The 12,651-nt window shown below is 47.5% G+C and overlaps 1 protein-coding gene across 4 annotated transcripts in view; it reads right to left on the bottom strand.

Annotated features, from left to right (window-relative positions):
- LOC111079837 (zwei Ig domain protein zig-8) overlaps positions 1 to 12,651 on the bottom strand; it is a 58,839-nt gene that overhangs the window by 28,175 nt on the left and 18,013 nt on the right. For all 4 annotated transcript variants that reach the window (XM_041593043.1, XM_041593045.1, XM_041593046.1 and 1 more), the window contains exon 2: positions 1,882 to 1,901. The gene's annotated coding sequence lies outside the window, so the exon portion shown is untranslated. The remainder of the gene's footprint in view (positions 1 to 1,881; positions 1,902 to 12,651) is intronic.

The raw sequence follows: 12,651 nt of genomic DNA, 5'->3' as shown, positions 1-12,651 counted from the left end.
TTTTGAATGACGGGAAGCCAATGGCTGGGCGCCCTCACAGATAGTGCTCCTAATGTTTCCTCTGGAGGTTTTTATATGCAATTAATGTGCTTTGTATTCTCCAATGATACGAGAACGACAGCCGTCGCCTATTAATTTGTTTTAATGAATAATCCGTCCAAACATAAATCATAAATCATACGCCACGCTTTCCTCACGGCCAATGCAAATAAATCAACGAGAGTGCCAGTGCCAAGGGGCCAGCGACCCTTCCTTCCATTGGGTTCCTGGCACGCCCAAACGCCTCTCACATGAGTCCTCCCTCCCCAGCACCTGCGCATACCAGACCCTTCGAGTGGCTCTGTTTCTGACTGAAGTAGTTTTGCCCTGCCCCTGCGAGTTGACATTTTTACACATGGGATGTTAATACCAACAACGCCAAGATTTATGGTACTCCCCATGCCCCATGCTCCCCATGCTCGCCGTGCTCGTGACACAAAGTTATTGTTGCCACATCTGTTGCCTCGATACTATCAATACCAAATTGCAGTCACTTAAAATATGCTTTAGGTTGTCTGAGCTGGCAGGAGGCAGGCTGATGCAGAGTTTGCCAACTTGATTATCCGCCATTCATGCCGTGCCCCTTGTCACACCAAATTAGGGTTCCGGCGATGACCAGAGTATCGGCTAATGTCCACTCATTAGGAGCAGCCAGCATTCCCTTTTCGGTTTACTCGCTTTTTTTGCTGGCTTTTTGTGGGTTTTATGGTTTCCGCCTTTGTTGCGTTTGCGGCGGAAAATAAAAATAAATTTAAAAACAGCCAACGCAGAATATGCAGCCATGCGTATAATTAATCTGTTGGCATTAATTGCGGCAAGGGCTGCAAAACAGAATTTCCAGAAAGCAGAGTAGCAGGAGCAGAAACAGAATCAGAATCACAGAAGGCTGAAAGAAAAGCCTGCAATTATTTTAACGCTCACTGCGTCGAGATAAACTAAAGCGGACACTTCTTCCACTCCCTCACTTCTTCGCTGGAATGTCATTCAGAGGCAGTCAGGCAGGCATGGCAGACAAAAATACGAGTAAATCTGCTGCCAAGCAACAGACGGAATAATACGCGCAGTGTATTGAGCGTTCTGGGCTACTGATTCTAGCTTCAGCCAGTTGAAGCTGATTGGCTTGGCCTTGCTAAATACAGTTTAAAGATATCTTTAGACGAGGCACTGCATGGCACGGCACCCACCCACTCCCTGCCTGACAGGCTGACTGTCTGTCTGTCCGTCTGTCTATCTGTATATCTATCTGTCGTTCCATCTTGCAGGCGTAATTAATTGCTGACCAAGTTGGGCGCACGCCAACACATTTTCACCTGAACAAACTCAAGGAGGAGCCTCAGCCCCAGCTCCAGCCAAGAAGAGACGACTGCACAATTTATAAAAGTCAACACTTGAACACGTTCCAGCATTTCACAGAGTCCGAGCACACCCCAGAACCGCCTACTGGCACCGGCACCGGCACTCGCACTGACACTGGCAGTGGGTGCCATTCCACTTCATTTTATTATCAAGCGTATTTTTGCACGTAATTGTTTTGACGTCACTTTAGCAAATTGTCCTTTTTTTTGCCAGCGCCACTGCCCCTTCCATCCTCTTATCCGCACCCTGCCTGTGACCTCAGCTTGCACTATCGGGTTTTTTTTTTCAACTAGTTCATTAACCAAAAGCATCGCAATTAATTTCCCCATGTCAGGCAGTCCATCTGCATGTGCACGCGCGTCTCGTTGCACAACTGGCCGATGCTTGATACGACCGACCCACAATTAGTCTTGCCCAGAAATCGATAGAGTTTCTGTTAATGATGGTGCTTTGTACACGTATTTGTTTTCGTATTCGTTCACTTACCATCGCTTCAATGCTGGTATCTAAAAATAGAAGAAATAAATACAATTAGTAGGGGATCAAAGTGGAGCATATTCGGAGTTCATGTTCATTCAGTTCAAAGTGCAGGCCTCCAGCGATAAGGACGAGCAAACAGAGCAAAGTTTTTCAGCGTCTGTTGTGTCTGGCAGCTGCGCATGCAACACAAACAGCAGGCCCCCAACTAGCACACAGATACTCGTACACCCACATACAGACAGATGGTGGTAGAGATACACACACACACACACACAGACACACACTCATCCATTGACATTGAACGAGTCGGCCGGCCTGATTGCCGCCTGCTGAGTCAGGGATGTCAGCCTAGGCGTCAGCAGTTTGCATGTTATTGACATTACGGCTTGGCAGCAGCAGCAGCAGCAGCAGAAGGAAGACGGGTAGAGGATGGATCCCAAAGCAAATGTGATTCCCAATCTGAATCTGAATGTGACTCTGACTCTGAGTCCAAGTCAGGGTAAGAGTCTGCTTTATGCCCTTTGTAGGGGCTTAAGTGCAATCAATATGGCGGCATAGACTGCGCGTCATTTCCCCAACATCAGCGTCATCATTCTCCAATGCCACTTCAGTGGATCTGGGGCTGGGCCTGGGCCTGGGCATGTCATCGGGTTAGAGTCAGACAACACATAGAAGTCTCCTAATCCGCTGTCAGCCAGACCGAAGAGTGGTGCAGGGACGCGGACGCCTTCTTCGGGCTGTTTCAATTAATTATTGGCAACGTTGTGCGAAAAAAATGAAATAAATTAATTATGCTCGCCTCGCTAGTCGCGTGCTCAGGGGAGCTGGGGCAACAAAGCTTTGGCGAAATAATTAAAAAAGGACACGCTGGTCCAATCCGAAAAAGTAATTATTTGACTCACCCGATCTGACCCCCCTTTTCCCTCTGTTTGGGGGCAGCAAACTTTTGCAGCGCATTGAAATTAATGAAAATAAATTTTCAGAATTGTTTTCAACCCCTTCGCGCTGGGTGCAGGCCGTTGAAGTTGACTCTTGGAAATGATTTGAGTGTAATAAAGCAGGACCAAAGCAAAGCGAAGTAAGCCAAAGTAAAAGGACGAAGGGTCCTGCGAAGACCCTCGCCCATCGCCCATCGCCCTGCTCCCATCATCATTGGCGGCAATTGCGAGAGCGGCCCATGGGGCTGCTCTGACTTGGCTCGAGAAAGCACTTTAGAAATTTAGTTCTTGTTCTCAATCTTGTATCTGAGGTCATTTCGGGGGGTCACAGAGGACCCAGGCGGGGGACCTTTCCCGAGCCGTCCCTCCCCCTCCTTCGGTTTGTTTGTCCGATCAGAAATCTTGCAAATGCCTTTGACTCTGACTCTGACTTTGGTTTCGGTTTCGGTTTGGGTTCGGGTTTGCGTTTGTGTTTGGGCTTGGGATATGTTCGAGGTGGAGCTCGGGTCTGGGGTTTGGGGTTTTCCCCCGCGAGAACAATGCTCCCTGAAACTTCTGCTAATCTTCAAGCCAATGCGGGAGGCATCAAACTAATTAAATATTCGATTAGCGAAAGGCCAAAGTGCAGAGCGGACCAACTGACAAATTAAAATCCATTAATATTCTTTCGCATCCCGATTCATTATGCAAGCTTACTGGCCAGGTTGTGCTCCCTACTCCCACTTCCAACACTTCTATTTCGGTCCACTGCCGCGCCAATCCTTTGGTCCACTCGTGCTCTGTGTTGCATACACTTTTAATGCGACTATGGCCAAAAGCGCGCTGCCATTTGTTTATTTAATTAAGCCCATTAAATGACTGCCACTTTGGGTAGCTCTCCTCTCCTCTCCTCACCACCCCACCGCTCTGCTCCTTGCTTAGTTTGTCCATATGCTGCAGACACACACATGCATAATTAATGGGGAGCTTGGCAGCTTCGTCTGATTATGAGCATATTGAGCTTTGTTTTGGCCATATTGTGCCGGCAGCCGGCAGCTGGAAAGCCCCAACCGCCACTGGCATATGTTCTAGAGAAATTCAGCGTGATCCCCTTTTAAGCCGCCTCGACTGACATTTAAAACGCCTAATTAGCTGCGGGCTCTTCGACAGCGATCCTGTTTCTGTTCCTAATGAAATTATTGGAGCACGGCTGCCATTCATCCCAGATCCCAGCATCCATCCATCTATCTGTCCAAACCATAACGCCCATGACATGGAATGACCGCTTATTATGGCCAGCTGCAAACAAATTTAATTTATTCAAAATGAGGCACATTGTGAGCTCGTGTGTCCCTCCCCCTACACCTACCACCTCCCCACCCTACCAAAACTTTTACCCAAAGTATTTCATGCCCTTCACAGCACTCTACTTGACTATTTCCATTTCCAGCTCGTATCCATGGCCATTTTCATGCATGGGCACACCTCAGAGTGGAGAGTTATTTAAAAAGGAGCAGCCGCATATCCTTGACCACTGGCAGTGGGCACTGGGTACTGGCATGCCCAATTTCATTTGAATTGTGCCAGAGCCGCATTTTACGATGGCGATTATGCCATTTTATTTTATTTATTTGTGTGGCCGGGCAAAAGGTCAGTGCTGAGGAGATACGAGCATCACGGTGGATCCCATAAATTAGTGCACTTCCCTGCAGGGCCTCGTGGGTGGAGCCGGAGGGAGCAGCCACCTAATCCCCTCAAGTTTATTGAACTTTATGAGCTCGGATTACACGCCGCAACCAAATGACAGTCGACCAACAGGGACCCTTGGCAATTTATGTGCCTACGTGTGACTGACAAGTTTATGTTTTCATTTTTCTGGATCTCATAAATTTTCGCCGATACTGGGAGATTTAAAAATGAGTGCCACTGAACTCGAGTATAAATTCCTAGGCCGGGGTTCGTGACTGGGACTGAATTATGAGCTCAAAACTCTGCTTGGCAGCGAAGGGTTTATTGAAATGAGAGGCAAATTAAAGCAAAAGTCCCCGTCCCCGACTCGTGCTATTTATAAGTTCGGTGGGGGGGGCGGGTAGAGGATGGATATGGATTCACCCAATGTGAGGTTGGGTGGGTTCCTTTGAAAACTGATTGTAATGCCATTATGCACACATGGCTGCATCGTGCATGGGTGGCACATCGAAATCGATTGCCACTATTTGAGTTTATTTTAGGCAGTCTAAACAATGCACGATGTTTACTTGGTGTTTCAGCCATCAAATGAATTAATGTTGAAATGTGTGTGTGTGTGTGTGTGTGTGTCTGTGTATGTTCACAGGACTGGCAAGAGTGGAGACCGGAAAGAGCCTTTGCGAGTTGTATTTAAAAGTTTATTTTTATCTAAACATGCAGACGGAAGGGAAAAAATTGCCAGCACGAGCAGAGTGGAAATGGTTTACACAAGCCAACAGCGAGTGTGTTTGCCTTGGCCCCTTTACTTTCCTTTCCTTTCCTTACTTAACTTAACTTAACTTCAGTTTTCGTTTCGTTTCGCTTCGTTCCAGTGGGGTTTTGGTACAGCAAAAAGCCTTTCAGCGCTGAGCCTTTAAAGCGAATTGAATTTGCCGAGCATGTTGTTTTTGCGCTTCCTGCCATGCACTTTGCCCGCATTTATCGCTGCCACTATCCGCTCTTGCTGCTCTTTCTGCTCTTGCCCTTCCCTTCCCCCTGCTGCCAATCACCGTCTCCAACCCGACCCAACCCGACCCAACCCTCTGGCTGCTTTGCTCATTGTGCCGGAATGACCAATTTTTGTGATTTTCAATTAAGTTAACTGGGAGAGTAGCAAGCTGCCTCTCGTCGGATCACTGTTATTTTTGTAGCATTTTAAACAGCTGCCGGCTGCACTTGCTCTCACAATCACAATCACAGCTTCAGCTCTGGCTACAGCTCCGGCTACGGCACTGGCTCCGGCTGTAGCTAGAGCTACAGTTGCCACGTTTCTTTGCGGCTAGCCAGGGCGCTCGGCACCATTAGCCGGGAAATTTATCTACATGCACTTGACAGGTGGCCAGTGCAATGGCGCTGGCTAGGCAGCACAGCTTGATTTAGTTGGGTTGAGCGGGGCTGCCACACTAAATTGGACCGCCACTTGACGTGGCAGCCAGCCTTCCACATGGACATGGCCGTGGACAGACACATTGCCCCCGGGCAATTGTGCGCTCGTGCTGCAGCCTCTTCTCCTTCTTCTGCGAGACTGATGCGATGCGATGCGATGCTGTGTGGTCTGCTAAGTGCTTGCTGCTAAATTGGCTAAAATTCAATAAGTTAATGGCAGCACCTTTCCGACCCCGCCCCTAGACAGCTGCAAGCTGTCGACATTTCTCGTTGCACCCAATTTCATTTTGCATGTGCAAAATGTTTACTTTCGTTGGCTGCCATCAGCTCTGATTACATTAGGCATTAAAGCGGGGATGGGAGATGGACCTGGACGAGCATGAAGGTTGGCCAAGTGAGAGCCAGGTCGGGGCAATAATTTTGGGTGCTCCCGTCCACTCGTAAAACAAAAAAGAATCAAGAAAATGATTCCACTTCATTTGCCACAATCGCCGGCAAATAAAATCGACTTCCAATGCCATTTGTCCCTGTCAGCTCACAATTTACGATTGACAAACGATGTGCGGAATAAAGCAAAGAAAGTACAGGGCGAGGACTGGCCAAGACAGACCCACTGGCAGCTGCAACAGAACCAATGAACAAATGAAAAATCCTGCCCACTCGGCGTCGTCCCCTCAGAAATAATACAAATTATGGGCGGGTGGGTAGAGCTCGCACATGGCTGTGGGATGCGCAGGTATTCATCGTCAGCATGCGTTGACACACGTGCTCGGGGATGCCGATGTCGATGTCGAATGGCCTGACGGCAGACTCGTGGATGGATGCGGATGCGGAAGCGGCAGACAAACCCTTTTAAGACGTCAGGTTGAGTTTTTGCTCGGCTCCAGATGTGTCTAATGAATGCTGACGCTGACGCTGATTCAAGAGGATGGGCGGCCGGGCCAGGCCGGGCCGGGCCAGGCATGGGGATCTGGATCTCGTGGCAATGCATGGGGCAATCACTGGAGCCTTGCCACATGTTCCATTCTTTCCTCCATTCCCTGCCTGTTTTCATACTCAATTAGCCTTGACATTGATTAATACTGACCGTAATTTCATTAAATCGCCTTTTGATATGACCCCACAGCAGCACCAGCAGCCACAACAACACCGAATCGAAGATTCGGCTACACCCTCTGGACATTCGACCACGCCCGTAGGCCGAGGCCATGACATAACTTCATTACCGCTTGGGCTCTTTGCAGTTGAATGTGAATTCATGTACGTGCAGAGTCCAACGCGATCCTGGGAGTAGCTCGACTACCAGTATGTACTTTATGTCCGTGGCCAGACCCTTTGGGGAAATCCACTTTGGCCCTGCCTCACTCGATGCTGTCGTCATTATGTCTATGTCCGGCAGAGGCAAACCTTGATAAATTATGCGGATTAATTGTTTGCTTTTTGTCGGTCTGTCGGTCGAGAAAAAATCGTATTTTTTCCCTTTTGTTAATTTTTTAAATATAATCATTAAGTACATTCACTTTGTGCTATTTTTTATATGTAGCTCTATACAAATAAAAGCAAATAATAATAACTTTTGATAGTCACATCATTATACTCAAACAAACTTCAAGCAAGTACTTCAAATGAAAAAGAAAAAGCCTGGTTTTTTTCTATGAATTATTTGAGCCATTTTGGCGGGCACCTCAGCGCTCGCCCAGATTAATAGGTACATATTACAATGCATGAAAGGCAAAAAGTTAGTACTCCTGCTCATGTCCCACTCCCACCTGTCACAGTCATAGCCATAGCCATAGCCTAGCCATGGAGATTGGGGGAGGGTGATGCTCCCTTAGCTTTATTTGATGGCCCTGCCACGTGTGTGCCGGAGCTGTGCCGTTAAATGTGATATAATAACGTCGACCTGGCTGCATATTTGCTCTTGTTAGCTGTCAAAATAATTGACATAAAGTGGCATGTGTCTTCGGCGTAGTTATTTACGAGCTATACACGCATAAGCGGCCAGCCCCAACAAAGGAGAGGAGGCCACACAACACAGCCCAGCCCCACACGCACTACGTTTGGTGCGATGCCCACAACTATAAATAAAGGGCAAAGGTGCTGACGTGCCCACCTCCCAAGATGGAGAGGGGCAGGCAACCTGGCTTCATTACTCATCCGCATCCTCATGGCAGGCCCCGTCGTGTACAGAATTCATTTATCCCGTTTGGAGTGGCGGCCACGAGCACTTGAACTGGAAGCTCGTTGCTGCCTGCATAATAAAGCCGAGCAGGACTAATTTATCAGATATTTGCGCAATTTACTTAGAATCTGCTTTAATTTCGTGCCTCACTGGTCTCCTCCGAAGGATGTCCCAATCATGCCACCCAGTTAACTCAGCCACGAAAATGAATTCCACATACATATATACTTATACTCACTCGCACTCACACTCGCACTCGTATATTATTCACCGGGTGGCTGGCTAAAATATTTATTAATGAAATTGCTCGGCGCTGTTAAATATTCAGCTGTCGAGCATAAACAGCTCCCCGAAATATGTCCAAGTATTTCCAACTGACACCACTGCTGTCTCCCCGATCCGTGACGGGCGTGGCAGGAAAGCTGAAAATTTGCACAGTTCTCTGTCATCGGCAATTTCGAGTTCATCAAAAATTTAACAGGAACTTAGCAGCAGCTCCGGCATCGGCATCGGCAGCGGCAGCGGAACCAGCAGAGAGATGTCAAAAATGCTTGGCGCAAAGTTGGTTAATGGGCATAAATGTGGCAACAGACGCTGGCAACGACTGAAGAATGAACTTTAATACGCAAACACTATATACACACACATACTCGTACTCGTACTTACATACATACATACATACATATATGTATATGTATATAAGGATATGATGTCTGAGTGCGTGTGCGCTATCAATATTGCTTCTGCTGGTGGCTGGTGGCTGGTGGCTGGTCCTGCTTCTTGCTTCTCCTACGTTGCTTTTGGGGTTTGCGAGCATTATCAATAAGTATGTACAGCCAGCGCTGCGTATACGTGACATTTGCGGAAATTTGATTGAAAAATATCGAACATACTTTTCGCCACTTTCTTGGGGCGGCATAACATTTCCATTTGATGCGAAAGAAAATATGAGTTGATATGCCAATTTTCTGCCGCCGACTCGGGAAGGAGAGGAAATCACCCGCCGAAAAGACAGGATGAAAAAAAGGCACGTAATGCTCGTGTCTCTGCCCGTCCCTCTTTCCAGCCTCCACCGCGGCCACGAAGCCGTGTCGTTCTCTCTCTCTCTCTCTCTCTCTGTCTGTCTATCTCTCGCGTGGGGCTGTATTAAGCAGTGTCACCGATATGCGAATCCCTATATGCGTATGTGTATGTGTGCTGTGCTGGTGCGTGTGTGGAATTACGTGTCTCCTTCAAAAGGGTAAACTGAGCAACGACCTTCGGCAAGCCACCTTCCCAGATACGCGTACATCCGCCTGTCAGCGCAGAGCCGCCAGAGCCGGTGGAGTGGTTTTGCTGGACAGGACAACCGGTGGCACATCGGCTGCAGCCGCGCTGACAGTTCACAGATTTGCAGCAGTAGTTGACTTGACATTGATTCATCAAAAATTAATCGAATTCCCTGTTTACGGCCCTGTGTCAAACTGTCAACTGTCATGAAGGAACGCGCTCTCTCTATCTCTCACTCTCTCTCTCTTGGTTTGGATATATCTGGCTTTGCCCTCGCACACGTTCCGCACAATCCATAATCTGCTTAAAACAACAATGCGCAATGGCATCGATGGCTAGCGAAATCCGTCAGTGGAGAACAAGAGAACACTCCCGTGTTTGTTTGGTTGTTTGTCGTATCGTATTCTCCGCGCACTATTGTGTGGCTGGGCCAACTCAAAGACCACATAATTGGAATTCAGAATGCTACAGAAATTACTCCTATTTTGTCGATTTAGAGCCCGATGCCCTAGGACTTTTCCTGCTCTTCGCCCTGCTTGTATTCCACTCTGGATGACTCACGATGTACAATTAGTGGCAGAAGACACAAAGTGATTTTCCACGCTCCCTTTGCTATTGTTATTGCCCCTGACTCTGATTCTGCTTTCCTTCTGCCTTTGACTTTGCCTTTGCATTTCCTTTGTTGGAAAGTGACAGCTGGCAATGTGACAGTAGCTTTTATTTTATGCCAAGTTTAAATGCGGCTTTACAATTTCACTTTCATCAAGAACGGCCTCTGTGGCCTGCACTTGTGCACATGCCTCTGGCTCTGGGCCAGCTCTGACAACACGGAGAGCCTTTGCAGCTGTGCAGTCTGCCATTCATCATTTTAGATCCCACATGAGGGCTGCCTGGCTGCCTGGCTGCACTGTGTTGCACATCACTGCTACGATTCCAATCTATTTGATGCTTTTCCAATGGAATTTATCTAGCAATAATCCCCACCAGCTTGAAACATCCATCCGCTGGCAGAATATTTGAAATAATTGTGTATGGCCGAGTAAATGAGAGATTCCAAGGGCCCGCTCTGTCCTGCGCTTTATTTTTCATTTATTGGTAAATTGCCAACATTTTCACCTCGCACTGAATTCGATTGGGTGTGTCCGTCCCTATCAATCGCATTCGCGGCACACATGACATGACGCATGAGTGTTGGCGCCACCTGGTTAAATCAAACATTTTTCTGACGTAAATCTACCCAACACCTTTCAGCAGGTGCAATCTTTGGCCGCAAATGAGCTGGACAGGGCTAAGGGTGCTCTATGGGTCAGATTTGCGGGATGCTAAACCTTCGACCAGCCGAGAAATCTGAGACCCCGAAAGGGGCTCGAACCCAAACTCAGATCCAACCTCAGACCCCGTCTGCCATTCTGCCAAATGGCCCATCCTTTGTTCGTGTCAATAAATGAAGCGTGATTGATTACGTGAAAAAGTTTTTGGGAAAATTCCCGTGCTTATGACAGCGGCAGAGGGGGGCTGGATGGATGTGGGGGGACGTGGGCTAGCGATGGCAGAAACAACAGATACTCATAAAACAGCCCTGGGGCTGCCCTGCAGTCCACCAGTGGACGTGGACAGGTGTGCGCCCTGGGTTGTGGGGGGCATTTGTTAGTGTTTATTGTTTGAATTTCGTGTATCTTTGTTCAGCTGGCGCTCCCTTTTATGCCCTCCTCCCCATTCCCCTGTTACAACAGCAACGCTCTTGTCCCTACACGACTGCTGGGAAAATATTTTGTCAGCCATTTTTATGCAAATGAAATAAATTTTGCATAAAAAGTCAAACATCAACAGAGATTTATGACTTGTTGAAACTTTAGCATAATTTCATAAATATTTAAACATTTTCACATTTTCATGTGCTGCTGCAGAAATTCAACCAAAATTATGCACAAGTCCGAGCAGCACGCCAGCCCAAGCCAAAAAGGATGATTATGTGCAAATATTTGCGCTTATTAAGCCCTGAATGGAGTTCCGGCCTGCCCCAATTGGTATGTCTATCGGCTGAGGCAGGCAGGCAATAGCACAATAATCAGAGTGAGCAACAACAGTGCCTCTTGTCTCAATCAGGCTTAGGTCTGCTATATCGTCGAGTGCGACTGTGTATTGTGAACTGTGGCGTCTTAATTGGGACTCTGTCAATCATGAACCGCGACTTTCTTTGGCTGTGAGGGAAAGGTGCATCGCTTGCTTATGAGGATAAGTTCTAGTCAACTTTAATCGAAACTTATTTAGAAAAAGGTTTGAAGTATTCAATGACATTAAAATCTGATTGATAAACAATGCAATTCCATCCATTCCCATACATATTTCAATCGTTCTTGCCTTGTAAGCCCTCCATTATCCGAATTGCTGGACACCCCGGCACAGCACAGCGTTAAATACATATTTTTTTGTTCACACAATGCAAATTAATAATGCATTCCACTCCGTGCACAGGATAACATCAGGTCAGAGCCAATTGCCATTGCCATTGCCGTGAGCGCTGGCACGAATACGAGACGAGTATAGCCCAGTGGTGGAAAGGCTTTGCATATTAGCTGGCATTTACATAGCTGCTCGAGCGGTTGTGTGCATGTGTCCAGACTCCCCAGGACTCTGCTGGCTGTGACAGTCACTTCAATTAATGAGGGCTCGGCTAATTACAGGACGGGGCAAACATGCGGAATTAGCAACGGCATGCAATAATTCAATTGCACGGCCGAGGCAACGGCGCTTTGAGCCTGACATATTTGCATCAGCGTGGCCCCGCATTAGGACACGCCATGCGCAAGGAACAACAATACCCACACACCCAATTACATATAGGGGAGAGAGAAAACGGCTGTGGCAATGGCAGTGGCAGGGACACACTTTGAGGCGACTTCAAGCGGCGATAAGAGCCATGAAAGTTTCCATCAAGCGGCCGATGTTGGTCCGCTTATCGGCTGCGCTTTATCGTACCTAACATTTCAAGTTAATTTATTTCGCTACTTTGATCTCACAAGGACCACCATCACCACCCAAAGAGAAGGAGCAGGAGAATAAATAAGGGCCATATATATATAAAAAGAGCAAAGGAAAAGAGAGAGAGAGAGAGAGAGAGTGTAAGGCCATACAACTTTTCATATAAATTTCACATCTTGAGCGACAACATGCCAGAAAAACCGGGACGGCAAAATTTATCTACTCAATAAATTGCGCAACTTGTATTTCAAAATATTTTCGAAAAAGCGTCTTTGTGTCTGTCCGTCTGTCTGACAGGCTGGGCGAAACCTC

Source organism: Drosophila obscura, unplaced genomic scaffold, assembly GCF_018151105.1.
Source record: "Drosophila obscura isolate BZ-5 IFL unplaced genomic scaffold, ASM1815110v1 contig_186, whole genome shotgun sequence".
Lineage (NCBI taxonomy): Eukaryota > Metazoa > Arthropoda > Insecta > Diptera > Drosophilidae > Drosophila > Drosophila obscura.
This window is presented reverse-complemented; position numbering and strand designations above follow the sequence as displayed.